Genomic DNA, 15,837 nt, shown 5'->3' with positions numbered 1-15,837 from the left:
AAAATTATTCTGGTTACGGCGCACTTCTGACTTTGACTTTTTTTGTTGCAGTTCTTCACATTTTAAACTGGTGCCACCTGTTTTTTAGTTCTGCATTAAATGTATCACTAAAACGTGCAGGCTAGCACTGCGAGATGGGATAGGGTGCCAACAGGTAGGCGCACCTTCCTCTTGAGGCTAAGGGTCGCACTGGCAATGCTCCCCATCTCTGCCGCCAAGCATCCCAGCTGGCGTCCTTTGACCCCACCTTATAAAGCTAGCATCGTGGGAAGAGGGTGCGTGCATACATTGTGCGTCCCATCGGAGTTCAAAACTAGTGGACGGAGAGGGGTGGTGATAGCTAAATGGGCCACAGACCCTCCAACCAAACTTTGTTTTGTTTGAAAGAGGGGTCTGTTGTCCTCTTTGTGCCCATCCATCTCTTGCGGGTGGCTGCAGTCGGGTAGGTTGTCAGCGCATCTGCTTGTCTGAAGTGTAAAATGGCCGCCCCTGCCTCCTCCAGGGTGATGGCGAAGAGTGTGCCTTCAACAGAAGACTAACATTCAAAGTCAACCCGCCCTCCCACACGCCAAGGATAGTCTGTTTGAACTTGATGTTCACGCTGCAGTGTTTATCTTGGGCAGCCGGACTCGCAGGGACGCAAGCAGTTGTATTCAGTTCTTCTCAGAGCCCGCTGTGCAACAAGGCAAACCCAGGCGATTGTCTAGTGTGCCCCCTTGCCACCAGCAAGAGGATGTGGCACCACTATCGTGCACGCAAATCTACATTTGTTTTTTGTGACCGAGAAATCAAGGTATTGAGCCAAAGTGTTCCTATTTTACAACTCTAAAAAAGGAAATCGGAAGTGAAAGCATTGGAGCAGTGTAATTAAAAGGAACATAAAATTATGTAGGCGTGTTTGTAAAAAGGAGGCAAACTCTCCAATAAAACATATATTAAAAACTCTAGAAAGGAAATGGGAAGTGAAACGTATCGGAGCAATGTAATTAAAAGAAACATAAAACTACGTAGGTGCTGGCAGTAAAAGACAAGATTGCAAGATAAAGAGAAAGCACGCTTGTGTGTAGATAGTAACCTGACCCAAAAGGAATGCAGCCGTCACCATGCGAGCCGCTGCTCGCTCCTGTAAGCAAAACGTAGCGGGAGTGAACATTAGAAAAGAGGTAGGACATGCACCCGCCTTTACCCATTTGTGTGCTTTCATTTTTGAAAGACACACGCAAAAGCCAACCACATGTGTGGGAGGGGGGCGGGGGGGAGTTAGACCCACACAGAGTAGGTTAAAGCACTTACAAGAAGCCTCGGAGAGCAGCGCGAGCGCGCTGCGCTAGGCTCGTCCTAAAAAACAGACCGTGGTAATTGTATAGCTCTTCAATCCCATACTGCACAGCACTCAGGATAAGGTGCTGCATGGCTATACACTTATAGAAAGGCGAGACCTATTGGCCATGCCAATGCTTGTTCTTTATGTATCCAACATCAAGTTGATGAGGATGAAATATTCATGGTCAAATTTAGAGTGCATCGCTCTTTAAAGCAATCTCTTACTTTATTTATTTATAGTTCATCATTGCCTGGAAGGTTTACCTTGATCACTAAGAAGGCTGCAGATGTAGGTTTACTTATTAGCGCTATAAAGCCTTAATGCAGCTTGCAAAATGTATAACTGGTAATGGTACTAGCTAAGAGAGACTAAATATAATAAACAAACAAATAATTGTGCATGTTTGCTGGTGTGCCTTGTAAGGAGAAGTATGACAGTTTCAGATGGGCACTCTCACGCAGGGCAGGTAGAACTCTAGAGCAGCCATCTTCTAGAGCTGCCGCATCCCTAAAGGGATGCAGGAGACGTGCCTGGCAGAAGTCTACCTACTGCGAGACAGCAGAAGCCAGCCAGATGCACAGTACTCCCAGCGGGAGGGCTCGGTTTTTATCCTTACCGTCTGCATGTGTTGGTTTACGCTGTGCGTGCTCGCATCCGGTGCTTCAGCGGCAAAGGCATAAACAGACCAGAGAATCCTGACAGAGGGGACAGCAGCTTAACAGCATCATACTGTACTCTTTATGGCATCGTTAACATGAGGTGGCGGGGCGCGGGGGCTAAATTCCCTTTTCCGCGGTTCCTGATTTTGATTTCAAACCTTGTGTTCTTTATTCAGCATATTTTAACCCCTTGCATGCTTCACGGTGGGCATGTGCTCACGACGGCCAAGGGTCGTCCGAATCCCGCCCACTATGTAAATGACCCACACAGCGCGAAAATTCACCATGCATGCACGGGGTTAAAGTAACATCACTGGCGACCATGCTTTCAACATGCACATCCTCACGTAACAAGTCTCTACCAGCAACTGCCAGAAGGGATGCAACAGAGATGAAAGAGAGGAGCACCTGGGTCCAAAATTGTGAATATGTGTAATACAATTAAAATAGGAAACAAATGCCTGCTGCATACCAAAACAAATATTACCACATCCCCACAACCCTTCAGACCCAGCTTCTGGGTTCAGGTGACAACTGGGACATCACATACCATACATGTCTGAGGTGCTCTTTCTACACTAAAATAATCTCTGTAGAGAGCTAGACAGCCCACAATTGATCAAATAACTAAAAAATATTAAAATTATACATAAGAAATATGGTGGAGTGCCCAACTTCTTTTGCTCTCCATGAGCCCATTGAAGTTGCACTTTCATTGTGACGGCCCATAGTATTCACACCCGGGCGAGTTGTGTTTTGAAAGTACTAGGCAGACTCCAGCTGCACGCTTTGCTCCTCTCTGAGCTACATCAGACTTTTACTTTGCAGTGTATCATTGCGGCCAAGGAGACACTGAATGTCATGGTGTAAAGATATCAATCCTTGCTATCCCTTTTATTTTAGGACTAGTGCACTGCCAGTCAAAGACAGACAGAGCGATAGAAGAAAATTCACCTATAATAGATTAGTAGTAGCATCAAAACCAGCTGCCTCAAATATCACACATGGCGAAAAAATGTGCTTGAGCTAGATGACCGCTGCCACTGACACCTGAAGTTCGAAGGTTTTAATTCCGTCAGGGCCAAAACAGTCTCTCATCCTTCCAGCAAGGATAAAAAGAATGCCAATTATTTAAAAAGGTTCAGTAATAGAAAATCTTCAATCTCAGACATTAACATAGTTGGTCCTTGGGATTCAAAAGAGGGGGCACTCTATTAATTTGCAAAATAAGAGGGCATATCAATATCTGGTAGAGGTGTGTGAGCCACTGAAAGTGCAAGTCAAGCTCAAGCCTGAAGCCTGGCTCTGCTTGAGGTCCTGTGGGAAGCTCAAGCCCAAAACGAGTCAAGCTTTAAAGTGGCTTCTATCTGCCAGCCTCCCTCTACCCAGGATATGGCGTTAAGGCGGAGCTGCAGACTTTGGAACTGGGGAACCAGGTCCATACATGCTAACCTTCCGATTCAGGAAGGAGACTACCGATTTCAAGGATAGTCCCCCACCTCCCGATTCCAGCACACGTAAACCCAATTCCTCAGCAGGCTTCTGGCAACAGGGACTTGTCTTGTGTGACACAGAGTGTACACTGCCAATCACCTACTCTTTTGTCACACTTTCTCTGCCTGCCATAGCACTTTATACGTGCTCCTGACAGGCACGGGAAAATAAATAGATTTTCATTTCTAATATCCGATCCTGCAGCAGCATAGTTGCAAGTCTCATACATGACAATAGACCTGATTGGTGATGCAGTGTGCGCAACGAAATTAGTTTTATTTATTTAAATGTTTACTTACCTGTAAAACTCCATAATCCATACATTATTTCCCCCCACCCTGCCCCATCTCCTGCCCACGTCACCGCCCTACAGAAACACCTACTGCCGACCGCTACTGATGGGAGGAATGCTGTATCAAGATTATTTTTTGTAAATCTCCCACTTTCCTCTTCTAAAATGTAGGTATGTATGCAGGTCCAGTATCTCCACTGGCTCAACATCCTGTGATTCTTGACAAATCACTTAACCTACCCTTCAAAAAATTAATATGACCTTGTGTAAAGTAACTGGTGCTCACGTTAATTGATTCAATATCATCCGGTCGAGTTTGCAAAAAATAAAAACAGTAGAAAATGCACAAAGATCTAAAAACAAAGCGTTCAACATAAGAAATGGAAAGATAAATAGATACCTATTGAACGCCTGATTTGTATAAAGTGAAACCAGAAAACCTGGACGAATCGTGACTTCACCACTTAAATTGTGTGATTTTATACAAATATTTCAGTTCACTAAACTACTTTTTCTTCATTATTCCATATGAAAGCACTTTTAAATATGTGAGCTCAGAATACCAGTTATACAAAAAACTATTGTGTTTCAATTAATAGACTATAATGTTGCTCAAAAATAATCTGGGCCACGTACAGAGTTTACATGACTACCATCTTGCCTCTTAGTGACTTGGGCTCAGCTCGCTCTGTTATTTTGTTGGCTCGCTCACCTCTAATCTCTGGTATAACAATAGAGAAATTCATTTTATTGTCTTACTTCTGTTTAAGGTTATAAAAAGCTCAAAGTCCCAAATAAGTGGAACATCAAAGATATATCCACTTGTAATGAAGAATCATTAGCAGTAGTATACAAGAAATAGCATGCTTCTACTACTGCTAATGATTCTTCATTACAAGTGGATATATCTTTGATGTTCCACTTATTTGGGACTTTGAGCTTTTTATAACCTTGTTTCCCCCCAGTCCCATATAAGTCTGTGTGGGGTCCTCCTTTTCTTTTACTTCTGTTTAAGGGCACATTGCTGGAGGAACCAAGCATCCTGGGACCAGTTTCAGGATAACACCCCATATCAACCAGGCTAGCTTGAATCCAGTGGCAGAGTGAGCAAGAGACCCACGTCTGGGCGTACCCTGCTAATTTAGGACGAACAAAGCAAACACAAGGATATGATTTGCATATGGCTGGGCCTGAATGGGGAGGGGTGGCGTGAAGTGAGCTAAAGAACGATGATGGATTCAACCCAGATCTGTGACTGGGAGTGAGTGTCTAAAAAGTTTCAGCGCTCCGTCCATCATCTCCTTGTGTTCACTAGAGTACCGGAAGCAATAGTGACTGGTCCAAAGATACTAACGACAAGACCAAGCCTAGAGATGGACATACATAAAGAGTGCAGTGCTGCTGAAGATATGATAATACAACTCTTAAGCCAGACTGTGTATAAAGAGTAAACCGCTACCATTCAGATAACATAAAATATGCCATGTATCTCAGCTGCAAGGTACTCATGTTAGTGAGAGAATTAAATGCTCCCTTGACACAAGAGGATCAGAAGCTCCTTACTTACACACACACACACACACACACCTGACGAAGCAGTGCAGGGCACACATACAGAAAATGCACGTGGTGGAATTCGAACCTCTGACCAAAAGCCGTTGTATGGGATGCATTAGTCTGCAAGCCAAGCCTTCATCAAGATGGCTAGTCAGACGACTAGCCATCTTTAAAAAGATAAAAATGGCTGGGGAACAATTTATAAAAAGATTGAGGCGCCCGCTTTCTTAATTTTGCACTGTTAAAATAGTGCATATATACAGACACACATGGGGGGTGTTTGTTGTCACCTCCAAAATGCTAGCATTTGGGCTAGCTAGCACCTTCGGAAACATTGTTAGATGGCTAGAGGGAGAAGAACAAGTAAACTTCCCACAATGCGAGAGTTTTACAACACAAAAAACCCGAATCACTACTAGGCCTGCTAATCTCCAGAGTGTGTGTCATTATTTGGAAATGGCATCGTTTGGCGCGACGCAATAACATGGAATGGAATGCTGCGCGAGGCGGAGGCCTGTAATTACGCGCTGTTGATAACTATCCCTATATTGAGCTCGGCGGCGGCAGCCACGAGCTCCGCCGCAGTAATGCATGCCGGGGGGTTCACGCAGAAACGACAGGGCGGTCTCATTCCATCGTGCACGCACGGCGCGCCAGCCAGAAACAACTGCTGTCTGGGTAATGGCGCCGCATACGTCACAAGACGCAGCCATGTTTTCATGTGTGGCCTCGAGGCCAAGGCATCAGGAGGGGCACGGAAATCGGCAAACGATTTCAGCGGCAATGCACTGGCAGTAAATCACTCCCCCAACGGGTATATTGAGTCGTGAAACTGAAAACAAAATCAGTTTCTGCATTTTACCGCGTCTAAAAACTAAACAGCGCGCATGTGCCCCCAGGTTACCAACCTTGGCCGTCCAATCAAACCGGTGTGATCACAAGACACTATTCGGATTGCTGCCGCAGCCCTGAAGCCAGCTGCAACTCCCGGGCTCCAGGATTTTAATGCACTGCACGCCACCAGACCCGAGTCAGGCGGGAGACGCCCGGTTCTGGCAGCCACAAATGGCTTTCTTTTGACTGTCTCGCCTCTGCTTCAATAGAAAGAAGTCATCGGGTGTAATGCACTCTCCCGATTATTTCTGTGAAACCTTCCACTTCTTATAAAATGTTGACATGTATGTATGCTTCTACTAGTCCAAATCTATCCTATCTGGCAGCATCTACACAATAACAGCAGTTAGGAGCACAAGCTCCCCAAACACTCCATTCACTCACACACAGAAGAGATAATAAAGCGCAGGCAGCGGTAGAGCAAGCTTCCTCCGCGCGCGCAAACGCAGTGCAAGCTTCCGTCCAATACAACAGAATCAGCTGTGGCATTGGGAGCTCCTTTCACACTCACGAGATACAGCACAGAGGCAGTGCAAGCTCGGTTCACACACACGGAAGCAGTGACACGCACACACTCTCTCTCCAATCCCCCCCCTCCACCCCCACACACACAGAAGAGGTAAGCTTCCTTCATATACACAGAGAAGCGATACATACAGAAACCACAAAAGCAGTGCAAGCTCCCTTCACACACACGGAAGCAGTGACACGCACACACTCTCTCCCCAATCTCCCCCCTCCACCCCCACACACAGAAGAGATACAGCACAGGCAGCGGTAGAGCAAGCTTCCTTCATATACACAGAGAAGCGATACATACAGAAACCACAAAAGCAGTGCAAGCTTCCTTCACACACACGAGAGACCGCACAGACAGCAGCAGTGCAAGCTCCCTTCACTCTCAGCATTCACAGCGGAGGTGGGAAGCTCCCTTCACACAAACACTCTTGCAGCATAGACGGAAGCAGTGCTACACACGCAAGTACACACACAGAAGAGGCACAAACAGGCTGTGCCATATTTATACACACACACACACACGAGATACAGCTCAGAGAGCGGAATGCACAAGCACCGTTCACTCACTGAAGAGATTCAGCACACACAGTAGCATGGCAAGCTCCGTTCACACACAGACAGCCTTGCCAAGTACCACACATCAGGCGTTAGGGCAACACATTTCAATGTGGTGGTCCGCATCACCGCACTGAAATAATATCACGCATTACAGTGCCTCAGCTATGAAGCCAGAGCGCTATAATGCAGCATGCTGAAAAAGCTGCTGTGGCAGCGCACTCCTCCTGGCAGGCTGCTTGGGGGCTGGCTCATCTGCTTGCAGCTCTACTAGCTGGTAGGACTCAGCTACAATGTAACAAAGTTCACCGGACACCACGCGGCACATTACATTAACCGACTGACGTCCAGAGTCCGTGCCTGTCAGGGGCACAACTAGACCTGAACTTCGGCAGAGGGGATGGGGGGGGGGGGATGTTGGGGAGAAGGGGCTGACACTCCCAGGCAGGGCTGGCCTTAACAATGGTCGCATACGGTTTACTTACACTCAGTTCTGTGATCTGCATTATAGACGTTCTTTGTAGAAGACACATTAACCCTCTGCGCTGTGTGGGTGGCAGGAGTGCCCATGTGAGTGCACGGTGAGCGATGCAATATTGTGAGAGTAGGGTACGAGGAGCGACTGCAGGGTGAGTGAGTTGACCATATGTATTTGGGTGTGGATGTTAGTGCAGAGTGGTACAAATGAATGCATGGTTAGTGATGGGCTTGTTTGAGTGAAATTGCAGATTGCTTAGTGAGTTGGACAGGTGAGGGATGTCTCACATGGGTGCAGGGTGAAGCTCGTGTGAGTGCAGGGTGAGGTACAGAGGCGCAACTAGAGCCAAATTTCCGGGGGGGCTACCAAAAATTTCGGGGGTGGGGGTCTGATTCTTCCAGCAATATGCAGAGTGGAGATGCAGGGGCTCTAAGAAGGGGTGAAAACACAACAAAGCCTCACTAGCAAGTAAATGGTATTTTAAAGATCTGTGAAGTATTCAGGTGCAGCTGTGTGTACGCCCTGGAAGCTGTCTCAGCCGGGATGACACGCACAACCGGGGGGGGTGGAGTGGGGGTGGTTGTGGGGGCAAGACTGAAGCCCTTTGAGCCCAATGGCATTGCACACATGGTGAGGTACAGGGTGAACAGCACAAGTGCATTGTGAGTGCAGAGTGATCGCTGTGAGTGCAGGGTGAGCGGTTGAATGGTGTGAGTGCATGGTGATCAGTGTGAGTGCAGGGTGAGCATGAAAGTGAAGGGCAAGAATGAGTCAGTTGTCTGAATGCAGGGTGCTTTACCAGACACTTGAAGGTAACTCAGCATGTTATTGACAGCGGCGTAGAATTTCAGATATAAGTTAAAGTATTACTATTATGGCATTAATCTGGGATAGAGGGTGGAGGAAATAAACAATGTGCTGTCCTGCAACAAACTTCAGGTCTTAAGATTAGGGTTGCCAGCTCATTATTTTGATGTCCCTGACAGTACAAAAATTAAGTCATCTAAAGCTGTATTTTCAGCACTTATCTGTGCATACTTCGAACAGCAAATATATATGGAAATCACTTTTAATTGTTTTCTAGGGCTGCTTGAATAATCCATAACTAATAATTAAAGGGAACAAAAACAGAAAAGTCACATTACAAATGAATACATACTTTTTTTTATTTATAACCCTATTTAGTGTCAAGACAAGGTCTTTGCAGGCTCTTTAAACACATGGTTGGCATTTTTCTTTTGAAAACCCTACTTTATATTCCTTATCTTGAAATGCATTCTCAAATTAAGGCAGTAAATGTAAAATACAAATGTAAGGATAGGCAGAGGGGGGGCCCAGAGGGTTCTGGAACCAGAAAAAAACTAAGCCTCGGTAACCAGCTTACAAAGGTATGAAAATATGCAAATGGTCATTAAAGACCTGTGAAAAACTCGGGCGTGCTGGAGAGAAGACTCTAGACACTGCCCAGTTGAGCCCACACCTGCCCGGGCTTGGACACGACGGGGGGCTGAAGCTCTTTTAGCCCTTTGGCGTTAAGCGCCTGGTGCAGGTGGTGCCCAACATCGAGACAGTGCTCAGTTTGTCACAACCAATGATCGCCCACAGCATGAGCAGGTGGGAATGACACCGTGGCAGTATGTGGTTCCGTGACTGGATGACCCCGATCCCACCAGAGGCTGACTCGTACACTATCTGCTGTCCGGCAACATGGAAGTGCTGCTTGCACAACCAGCAGTGGTATTACTTGATCCAGTGTCCGGACTGACTCTACCCCAACTGGCAACAGCGGCTGTGAACCACTGACGGCAGGAGTGGTGGTCCTCAGCTCAGAGGCCAATCACCGGTCCAGTGTGTGTGCTAGAATCATGCAGCCTCGCGTTGGTCGCCGCAGCGGCGGCCTGCCGCGCAAACAAGTATGTTACTGTGCCTGAATGACAGAAACGGTATTCTTGTAGTTGGCACTGCCTTGCTATGTAATAAAAGTGCGCAGAAGTCCGCATCATGAGCTGCCTGCGGACGTGTTACAGAGAACTGTGCAGTCACAAAGTCTGTCTGCTCAGTAGTTTTGGGTCAGGGTGTCATGACTTAGAGCCACTCAAAACAAGCATTTACAATGCAATGGTCTTGTCTTTGTTAAAGTTAGAGCTATTATTTTTTTTCATTTATTGTTTTTTTTAAACTGCTAAATATATGGTATTGTCATTTACAATGGCAATAGGTAAGCATTAGAGAGTAGTAGAGAGTAATAGCTTAATCTCTCGCAAATGCGAGACCTATTGCATTTGCACCCACACACACACACACAGCCACACAGAGCCCCCCCACACACACACAGCCGCCACACACACACAGAGCCACACACACAAAGACAGAGCCCCCGCACACACACAGAGCCCCCGCACACACACAGAGCCCCCCCACACACAGAGCCCCCCACACACACAGAGCCCCCCACACACACAGAGCCCCCCCACACACACAGAGCCCCCCCACACACACAGAGCCCCCACACACACACAGAGCCCCCACACACAGAGCCCCCCACCCACACAGAGCCCCCCCCCACACACAGAGGCCCGCCACACACACACAGAGCCCTGCCACACACACACAGAGCCCCGCCACACACACACAGAGCCCCGCCACACACACACAGAGCCCCCCCACACACAGAGCCCCGCCACACACACACCGAGCCCCCCCACACACACACCGAGCCCCCCCACACACACACCGAGCCCCGCCACACACACACCGAGCCCCGCCACACACACACCGAGCCCCGCCACACACACCGAGCCACACACACACACACACACACACACACACACACGCTAGCTCTAAAGGAATTGAAGTGAAGTGTTGATCTTCTATACCTAGCTTTAATACTCTTAACAGACCCTGGGCAGAGTCTCCGCACTAGGCCAGCTGGAACGATACCGCCCTGCCTGGAAGCTAGAGGGGAAACGTGCAGTCAGGAGATACACGAAGAGCAGGTGTAAAGAAAGGAGCAACCTTATAACATCCACTACCTGGGCACGGTCAATTATCGTCGACCCGGGGGAATAAGGTATCTGCCCAGCATTACAGGTCTACGAGCCGCTGCCGAAACACGAGCAAAGACAGCAGCTCTGGCTGGTGTACCACATCATTAGGTTGAAAATTGTGGCATCTCAGAGGAACGTGGTCATTGTGGGTACGGGCGTGTCGAAAACACGCACTGAAAAGTTGCTTGAACTAGGGTGCCGCCCGACTGGTCTAGGCTGTTCCCTAATGGCATCCCGAATATGCTAAAACCCGAGACATCATACCTGTGCAAGTCAGGAAGGACGGCTTCGCAATGAAAATAGTTGCACTGCAAATATGCAGCACTGGAGCTGGGCCGCAATCCAGACTCCAGCCAGCACATACGAGGGCCGGAATACGAGCAAGTACCCCGAGAAGCTGACTCTGAGACCAGCATCCCGTTCAGTCCTCCGTCGTGGCAAGCTGGATGAGCAGAGAAAACCCGGAGCAAAAGTGAAAGATGTCAGCAGGGTGTGGGAGGGGCACACCCCTGGTCATTACAACTGCACCCACAACTCCAGTGTAAACCTGATAAGACAACAAAGCGTTCCGGGCCGCATACACCTTACCGGAAACCCCCACGGTCCAAGGGGCCGACCAGCTAGACCGACCGCGCAATGCACAACATGCAACTGGCGAACTGCCCCACAGCACGTGCTCCCGCAGCAGTGAAGAGGGCGCGAATGAAAACTACGCTCTGGTCCCGCCCGAGCCCCACAATACAGCGACCATGCAAGTGGGGCCAGAAACACGGTGTTTGGCGTCTTCCACACAACATGCAGCGCCCTGGATGAGCCAACAGCACGGCGAGGTCACTGCTGTCACGACGCAGCGCAACCCGGGAGAACACCGCTCCCGTAATTGTGGTGTCATAACACTACAGTAATCACACCACCTTGTGACCTTCTTAGCTGCAATGCACCTCCCGAACCATTCCAAGTTTAAAGCTGTGACCAACTGCCCCCACCCGACTGGACTATACTCCTAGGTTAAAGACTGTCTCACCTCTGGCTATCAGCACTCCTGTTCTGCTTGCTTCATCCAGCGCTGGGCAACTGCTGCTGACCCGTAGCGCAAATGCTGCCTGGAACATAAGACCCACGTGCAGACACCACAGCCACTGGGTACATCGGGAAAAAGTTGGAAGGCTGAGTAAGGTCCTCTAATACTGGTAGACCCTCACACAATGCAACTCACTCCTAGCATATGCGCTACGCATGGGATTGGCTGTACGCGAAAAGGTGGAAAACTAAATCCATGAGCACAAGCATCGACATCGTGGCGCTCATCCCCTAGTCAATGCCCCTAGATGCTGCCGGGTGACCACTATGGCCAGCTCTTGCAAAGAAAGCAAATTGCAGACTTATATAGCGCGAACTTGACCCGAAGGTAGCTTAAAATGAGCACTGGTCACGGCAGGGAGGCAGGGAGGGGGGAGGGATGGGGGGTATGTTTCTTGTTGTCTGTTCAGTTCTATGTTATTGCGATACAGCGATTTACTCCGAATGGCATGGTGTCTGTGGTCACGGAAACTAGTGATTCTCTATTTAACACACTGATCCATGATGACTGGGGCTGATACACACTCTGTCTCACGGGACGACACGGCTGGGGTGACTCCATCCCTGTCTGTACTCACATGGAATGTCAGAGGCCTTGGTGACAAGATTAAGAGAGGTCTGGTCTTGATATGCATCAAAAGGGAAGGGGCAGCGGTGATACTCCTGCAGGAGACGCATCTCACTGGCGCGGCCACGAAAGCAATGGACAGGTGGGGTTTTCGCATGGTAGCCCACTCCGAATTCACTTCTGGGTCCAGGGGAGTTGGCGTTCTAGTGAAGAAACAGTTCCCCCTACTAGTAAAGTCGGCTAGGTCTGATGCGGCGGGTAGGTTTGCCGCAATACATGCACAATGGGAGGGTAAACCCATAAATATTGTTTCAGTCTACATTCCACCAGCCCTACAGGCGACAGCCCTATCGGATCTTAGTGCCTTCCTGCTAGGACTCCCTGAAGGTGACCTGCTTCTAGGGGGGGATTTTAACTTGGTGGCTGACAGCTTGGTAGATAGAGTTCCCCCGACATTAGCTCCAGTTGGTACAACGCGACTGGGGGGCTTCATGACAGCTATGGGACTTGTGGACCTCTGGAGGAAATACAACCCCCTGGAACGCCAGTTTACTTACCACTCATGCGTCCATAATAGTCTTACCAGGCTTGACTATTTTCTTGGCTCAGCGGGTGGCCCGGGATCCGTGCTCAGGGTGGAGATCAGACCACGGGGCATTTCAGATCACTCCCCGTTGTTAATCACCTACACGCACCACCAACCCACACGGCGTCGGATCTATCCAATCCGCGCTGCTTACCTACTTAATCCTAAAATCAAGAGAGAGCTGAGGGTGCGAACTAAACAATATTTCCGGGAAAACGTTGATTCCGTGTCCTCCTATGTCACTCTGTGGGAGGCCTATAAGACAGTGGTTAGAGGGCACGCAATAGTCTCCATTACAGCGCTTAGGCGAGAGGGACGAGCGGAACTGTTAGCGCTTGAAATGGCAGTGGCAGACGCAGAGACACAGCACGCGATTGACCCAAACACGGCTACGGCGCGCGATCTACAGGTGGCACAACATCGACACAAAACACACCTGACAGAGGAGGTCAAGCTGCAAATGTCCACCACAAGACACAAGATTTACGAGGTGGGCGATAAAGCAGGCAAATTACTGGCATGGCTGGACAAACGTGACAAACGGGACAGGTGGATAGCACAGTTGACGTTGGAGGGAGGGGACCCCATTAGAGACCCTGACGCCATAGTACAAATACTAGCCTGACACTATGAAACGGTGTATTCGTCGACTTCCACGATTTCGGAGGCTGAGGCATACACCTATGTCAAAGATCTTAAAATGCCCGCGTTGACCGAGGAGGAGGCACAGGCCTTAGACGCAGACCTATCGACTGACGAGGTGCAATTGGCGGTCAAGGTCCTGCAGACGGGTAAGGCACTGGGCCCAAATGGCATACCAGTAGACTTTTATAAGCAACGGGCGGGCACGTTGGCGCCGCATTTGCTGCGCATGTTTACAGAGAGTTTGGAGGTGGGAGAACTCCCATTAGACCAGCGCACAGCCACTATTGTGGCTATATTGAAACCGGGTAAACCAGCTGACCAATGTGCGTCCTACCGCCCGATTTCCCTCATTAACGCTGAGGCTAAAATCCTCGCAAAGCTGTTGGCTATGCGCCTTACGTCCCATTTACCCAAACTCGTACACGAAGACCAGTCGGGCTTTATGCCCGGCCGAAATACAGCGCTTAATCTGCGCAGAGTACATGGTGTGATGGCGCGCGCGACATATCTGCTAGAACCTGCGGTGATCCTCTCTCTAGACGCCCATATGGCGTTTGACACGGTCCATTGGCCCTTCTTATTTGCGGTGCTACGCCACTTTGGTTTTGGCCCGAAGTTTTGCTCCTGGATCCGCCTACTCTACGCGAAACCTATGGCACATGTTGCAGCCAATGGCCACATTTCAGCAGACTTCCCACTGTCTAGGGGCACGAGACAGGGATGCCCACTTTCCCCATTACTGTTTGCCTTGGTCCTTGAACCATTGGCCGCGTGGATAAGGTGGGAGCCCACTATTAGTGGTATCCGCTGGACGGATGAGTGGGAGGATAGAATATCGCTCTACGCTGACGATGTTCTGTTATATCTCACCTCTCCCAAACGCTCGATTAACACACTGCTGGATGTCTGCACGGCATACGGCCGAGCCTCTGGCTACTCAATCAACTGGTCCAAATCCACCATGTACGTGCTACACGGTCCCGCTCCACCCCTGCCGGACGCCTGCCCGTTGCGGATCTCCGCTACCGGGTTCAAATACTTAGGGATGTACATCACGGCTGACCCTGACGACTCCTACACGCACAACCTGCAGCCTCCTCTAGATCGCCTCAAACGCGACATACGACACTGGGAATCGCTTCCGCTGACGCTGCTTGGAAAGGCAGCCCTCTTCAAAATGATGGCCCTTCCCCGTTTCCTCTACATTTTAGAAAATACGCCCTACCCTGTCTCTCCCGCATACTTCAAAACCATCGCAGCGCAAGTCTCGATGCTGCTTTGGGGTCCCAAGCCTGCACGAATTGCACAGGCCAAGCTTACGCGCAGCTGGTATGATGGGGGCATAGCGCTTCCAGGCGTTACCCTTTACTATTGGGCATCGCAGTTGAAGATCGTTAATCAGTGGCTACATCTCCCCCAGTCTGAGCCGGCCCTGAAGGCGGACAGGGCGCAGTTGGGACTCACCGGAATGCTGGCCCCCCTATATGATAAATCGCTTATTGCCACAAAGTTCGGCCCTCTACGTCACACGCTCACTGTGTGGCATGCGGCACTGAGCAGGTTGAAATGGCAGGGTGTGCTAACACAGCTAACCCCGTTATGGGATGTAAGACAGCTGGGGAAACTCAGACACTCAAAAGGCTTCGACCGCTGGGACGCTATAGGCATCTCGACCATTGGCGATCTATGGCAGAAGGGGCAGATGCTATCATTTGAAACGCTCCAACTGCAATATGATTTGGCGCAAACTGAACGTTTCAGATACATACAGATACGCCACGCCTTGACGGGAGCGCTAACATCTGATAAGCCTGTCCCAGAAGCGTCCCCGCTTGAGGACAGGCTACTTACTGATTTTATGCCATCCAAGGCGACATCTCTGACATATCGGAAACTCGTTAACAATTTACCAGACCCTCTGGAAACCCTACGGGAGAAGTGGGTACACGACTGTGGAGACATTGATGACTCGGAGTGGCAGGAGGCAACAGCGTCTCCAAAAGAAGCGGGAGTCTCATCGCGTCTCCGCTTGGTACAACTACGCATACTGCACAGATCATATTACACTAGGGATGCACTGCATAAGATGAAGAGGATTTCACACCCATATTGCCTGCGGGGCTGCGGGGACATAGGGAC

At 49.4% G+C, this 15,837-nt stretch overlaps 1 protein-coding gene across 3 annotated transcripts in view; it reads right to left on the bottom strand.

Moving 5' to 3' along the window:
- The window catches only part of TSNARE1 (t-SNARE domain containing 1), a 1,194,676-nt gene that overhangs the window by 465,384 nt on the left and 713,455 nt on the right, over nucleotides 1-15,837 (bottom strand). The gene's annotated exons all lie outside the window — the stretch shown is intronic.

Source organism: Lissotriton helveticus, chromosome 4_1, assembly GCF_964261635.1.
Source record: "Lissotriton helveticus chromosome 4_1, aLisHel1.1, whole genome shotgun sequence".
NCBI lineage: Eukaryota > Metazoa > Chordata > Amphibia > Caudata > Salamandridae > Lissotriton > Lissotriton helveticus.
The sequence above is the reverse complement of the archived record's forward strand: the minus strand, read 5'-3'. Positions and strand labels throughout refer to the sequence as shown.